Genomic DNA, 6,021 nt, shown 5'->3' with positions numbered 1-6,021 from the left:
GCACAATTCGGGGTTACTCAGACTTCACCCCACTAGACCCACAACAAATTCAACACGACCCAACAATTTTAACATTCTTATAAACGAGGTTTCACAAATTAAGGTTGATTAAAAATGAATTAAACTAAATACGGGCAAACATAACACCACACAATCAACAAATCAACAATCATACGTAGAGAACAACAACAAAATTATCACGCATTCAATTTCAACACAATGTAAAGCTGGGTTCGGAAAACCAACCTTATATGCCAAAAAATTGTAAAGCGAGGCTAGCAATGAATCCAAAAATTTGCCCCGAGTAATCAATCCCACACCCAGAGCAAGTAAATAAAGTATGAAAGAAAGAAAATGTGGTTGTGAATGTTTGGAAGTCGAAAAGTATGAAAATGAGGGAGATCTATGAATTTAAAAATGGTTTGGCCTTAAAAACTTTTCAGTTCGCGCGCCACTCAGCGATCAAGACTTACGTCGCTGACCCACTCGGTGATGCACCGAATAGCACTTTATCCCGCCAAGTTTTATTGAACCTCTAGCAGGCTAGGTGGTTCAAACGACTATCCAAGTCGGGCTCGCCTTCTAGTTCGGTGAGTCGCCGACTGGACCTTTGGCTCGCCTAGCTGCCATTTTCCCAAAACTTCAATTTTTCAACCTTCACATTCAACACCCATTATTCAAACAACAATAATAAAAATATAAACGCTTGAGTTGCCTCCTAATAAGCACCTTATTTAACATTGTGGCATGACGTGGATACGCTTTCATGGTTCATTTTTTGAGTTAGCCAAGGTATCACTTTGTAGACCCCCTTTTGGTCTTGGGTTCAAATAAGATGAAATTTGACCCATTTGCGTTTCCAATTGCCGGATAGACACTGAGTGGCATGTAATCGTTTGACTTAGTTTAGAGATGTCCTTTTTCATTTCTTTAAGCACCTTGTCCGACCCTTCCACTTTCTAGAGAATGTGTGCAAGCATATCTTCTGTGCGAATGGTTTTTCAGGTCAGCCCTTTGCTCTTTTGGATTTAGACGTTGATGGGGTGGAACATATATTTCCTTTTCACCATCCTGTTCCTTCCAATTAGTCCCACGGTCACGCTATTCCTTGTCACGGTCTCTCCATCCATCATCCTGTTCTCTATTCCAACCTTGATTCCCGCCTGGCCTTGGATAGCTCGGATAGAAACCTCCTCCTTGATTTGCAAGAAAATTCACTTCCTCATTATATAGAGCCTTAAAGTGTGAATCCTCCGGGTTTGCCCCACTAACACAAACATCATTGACATTTTTCAACCCACTACCCATCACATTTTTCGACAAAATATCCAGTTGGGTCATCATTTTGGCCATATTTTGGTCTCGCTTCTGGTCTTTCTCTTTCAGCTCCTTCGTCATCCTAAAGGTCAAAGGAGACACTTCGTCCTCCCGAGTGTACCAGGCTCTATTTATTTTTGTCAAACCATCAAGGATATTAGATGTTATTTCAAAAGGTTGTTGCATTATAACTCCTCAAACAAGTTGATCAGCCACACCTTTGTTCACCGAGTCTAGACTTCGATAAAAGTGTTGTAAAAACACGTTGTTTTGAAGCCCATGAGTCCGACATTGAAGTAACAACTGATGAAATCTCAGCCAGGTCTCATGGATTAACTCACCCTCTAAACGTTGGAAGCCCTGAATATTATCTCTTAATGCCATCATATTTGAAGGAGGAAAAAACCGTACGTAGAATGCCTTAGTAAGTTCATCCCAAGTGGTAATGGAATCCCTCGGTAAATCAGCTCATTGTTTGGTAGTTTCCCCCATCAAAGAAAAAGGGAACTACCGGAGATGGGTTGACTCTTGTGAAATGTTCTTGAATGAGAATGGACCACATACCTCCACAAAGTTCCGAATATGATCATGGGGATCCTCAAGAGCTAGCCCTCCAAATAATCCTTTCATTTGGAAGAGTTGCAACATCGTGCTAGTCACGTGGAATATATCATTTCCTTCTATAGGAGGTAAGCGTATAACACCTATGCCCCCAATTGAATTGGGTCATTGACATCATTCAAATTTCCGATGTCATCTTGGTGGTCAAGTTGGCTACCATTACTTCCGTTTACATTCATCTTGTCCTCTGTTCATAAATAGCCAACAACAACACAAAACAAGATAAGTCGATTCAACTACAACACAAAAAAATCACAATTTAAACTTCAATAATAGAATTCTAAACACCACTCCCCGGCAGCGGCGCCATTTTTCATAAATGCTCAACTACACCTCATTCAATATTCGGTGTAGGCGATTGTAATATAGTATTAAAACCAACAAATAGTTGGGGTCGAACCCACAGGGAGCGAGACAAGTTCGAATTCAATTATGAAGTTTTAAACATGGTCTAATCAATTGTAGCAATAGAAATTATTGAAAACATTTAGATAAATCAAAGGGGTTGACAACGAATGTAAGATGGGCTGAATTGGTTTGTCAATTAACAACTATAACAATTACGAAAACATGGGAATCAATAAGTAGAGAGGAATTCTCAGGGATGTGATCGATTGTAGGCTAATTTTGATTTATGGGTAAATATAGTTTACTAACAATCTCTAAATCTCAGCGGGTAGGATAGACCATAGATGCAATAGCTTTCTCTCGAACAACTATTACGAGTAAAGCAAGTTCTCTCAAACCTCGACAAGCATAACACTATAAGCAGCCCAACACCTCAAGTTATCTACTCTCGAGCTAGATAGGTAGGATTGAGTTAAGATTCACTCTCTCGAGATGAACCCACAACATCTCAATCACTACAATCATCAATTGAAAACCATAGCTCTAAAACCTCTTTCTCAAGCAAGCCCATAACACTAAGTTAGAATTGCATTTGCAACTACAGTTCATAGATTAATACATATCTATCAATTAAACCCCCTTCAAATTAGCATTTAAATCAGTAAACAACAACACCCATATGCTAATTAAAGCAAATAATCACATGATCCCAAGAATTGGAGTTTTAGCCCCACATCATAAAAAGGAAGAAACGATTACCAATTATGTTATCCATGAACTGGGTAATGGTTCCCAAATCTCTACAATGCTTTAAATCAACTTGATTCAAAAACCCAATTGATAATTCTTCAAAACAAAGTAAAACCAAGTCTCCAAAGAAGGATCCAAGTTCTACAATGGAAAATTATTCAGGAAAAATAACTGGACTTCAGAATTGATCCTTTTTCTACTTTTTTACTTTCAATGTATAGTTTACCAAATTTTGGCCTTCAGGACCACTAGGCGAAGTAAGTCTAGCGTCACTGACCAAGTCGGGGATGCGCCAATGGTCCCCTTCCATCCTAGGTTTACCTTGGCACTTGAACCTCAAGGTTCTGTGAATTTAGGCAATCAGGATCGAGGTCGTCGATCCATTCGGCGGTCCACCAACTGTCTGTGTCCATCGCCAAGTTGGTTCTTCCCTAGGGCTTGCACGTAGAATTTTTGGCAAGCTGAAGAGCCACTCGACGGTTCGCCGAGTGGTCTGGGTGATCCCCAACAATGTTTTTTTAAAACTTTCTTCATTCTTTTATTCCTGGTAATGTCCTTGCCTTGCTTCTTAGCCTTCTTTGTTGCAGACCAACACTTTAACATGAGTGTAGAGCATAAATTTGGCATTGAGGACAATAAAACTATAAAAAAAACCTAAATAAGTTGAAATCTCAGACTCATCATTTACTATACTTAAAAAAAATCAAAAGACAATTTGGAAGCTCATGAAAACTTGCAACTGATGGGAATTAGAGAATAGCTTCATCCATACCCTAATTATTCTAAGTTTCTTCCAGCGTTCTTTAACATGAAGAAAGTTAAGAAAGTTATCTTTCTAAAAGTTTTAAACAATGTGGTGTTTCAATATAATTACGCATCAAACATTTCTAGATGTGTTGATCTTAAGAAATGCAAGATCTCTAATTTAAAGAGTTATGACTAACACATTTTGATGGAGTATATTTTGCCAATTGCTTGTAGAGGATCTCTTTCTAAAGAAGTTACTTCAGTGTTGATTGAGTTATGTAAGTAGTTTAGAGAAATATCAAGAAATGTTTTGGATGTTAAACATGTAGAGAATCTCCAACAATCAATTTATTTGAATCATGCTAATATGGAAGCAATATTCCCTCCATCCTTTTTCAGTGTTATGTTTCACCTGGTCATTCATATTTGAGAGGAAGTACTTCTTGCTGATCTTGTACAAGGTCATTGGATGTACCCTGTTGAAAGGTATATTCTTTGCTTAGTAAATCTATATATCTTGATTTTTTTCTAATCTTATGATTCGTTTTAACTTGTTAGGGGAATGGTCCATTTAACATCTTACGTTCATAACAATTCCGTTGCACAAGGTTGTATAGTTAAAGGCTATCTTACAGAGGAAAACCTTACAAATTGTTCTATGTATTTTGAGGATGGTGATATTGAAATAAGGTTTAATTGACCAAGGCGTAATGATGATGACAATGAAATTAATGTTAGTAGTGAATCTCATATCTTGTCAAATTTGTTTCCTGCATCAGGCAAGCCTGTTGGGGCTATTAAGATTCTATCCATATCTCCCTTGGAAATCGTACAAGCTGACCGATATGTATTAACAAATTGTGAAATAGTTGATGCATTTCGAGAGTAAGTTATATGATCCTTCATATTGTTCATTTTCTTATTCTAATGTATTTTATATCCTAATATATGATTTATAATAACATCCAGGAAGTTTAGAATTGAGGTTACTAGGATGCATCGTGGCAAAAGAAATTCCTTATAATCTGTGGAAGAATATGTGCACAAACATTTTCACGAGTGGTTTAAGGAACATATAAGATTCCAAATTGTTCATTCCCTTTTAAACTCAAAATCTTATAATTTATATATGATTGTCCTAATATATTTTATAGAAAAGGTTGCAAGTCAGAATGGTGGGGAGATCATGCCAGAAATTGAATTGCTTGCAAATGGACCAAATAATGTTTTGAGGAGATTGAAGGAGTATAACATTCATGGAGTTAAGTTTCACACTATATGGAAGGAGCATGGATTGAAAACACAAAATAGTGGTGTTTTTATGTCTGATGTTACCAAAAGATTTTCAAATGGTAGAGAATCTGTTAAACAATCAAGTGATGACATGTACAATGGTAAATTAATTGACATCATAGATATAAATTATTATGGCAAGTTAAAGGTTGTGTTATTCAAATGTCTTTGGGTGGACACTAGACCTAACAAGGGAATCAAGATAGATCAATTTGGAATTACAAGTGTAACTTTTTCCTCTTTGATTCATAATAGTGAAAAAGAAGCAGATGAATCTTTTATACTTGCAATTGATGTTAGAATGGTGTACTATGTTGATGATCCAATTGATGAAGATTGGTGTTGTGTTTGTCATATGAAGCCGAGAGACATATATGATATGGGAGATGTAAATATTGTAGATTTAGAGGAGCCATCAATGGAGGACATACCTTTTCATGAGCAACATCTGGAAAATATTGAAGACTTACAGTTAGTCCGAGATATTCGTGATGAACAAGAACAAAATGATTCCACCAATGACGATTATGAAAGTGACAGTAATGGAGATGATGATGATGGAAATGATTGAGATAGTGAAGGAATGCGAGATTAGTTTTGTTCTCTTGGTATGAACTTGTAGAATTACAACTAAGATTCTATTCTACTGAGCATGTTTTAATTAATTGTGTGTGTTTTTCATCTTTAGTTTACTTATCTACTGATCTGTTAGATATTTTTCATAATTTATTGTATGGATGGTTTCCTGTCTTGATTGTTAGTGACTTGGAATGAAAACTTACATTTTAATGAATTGCATAATCTTGTGAATCATGAGAAAGCTTTTTGCAAGTATGTGTGCAAAGTAGTTACTGGTTACTTTAAGATTTTTTTTCTTTAAAGTAATCTTTACATGATAAGTTCCATAGGAAGAAAAAATGTAAAAAGTCGACACAAGAATTGTTG

This window comes from Solanum tuberosum, unplaced genomic scaffold, assembly GCF_000226075.1.
Source record: "Solanum tuberosum cultivar DM 1-3 516 R44 unplaced genomic scaffold, SolTub_3.0 scf00014, whole genome shotgun sequence".
NCBI lineage: Eukaryota > Viridiplantae > Streptophyta > Magnoliopsida > Solanales > Solanaceae > Solanum > Solanum tuberosum.
Note: the sequence above shows the minus strand (reverse complement) of the source record.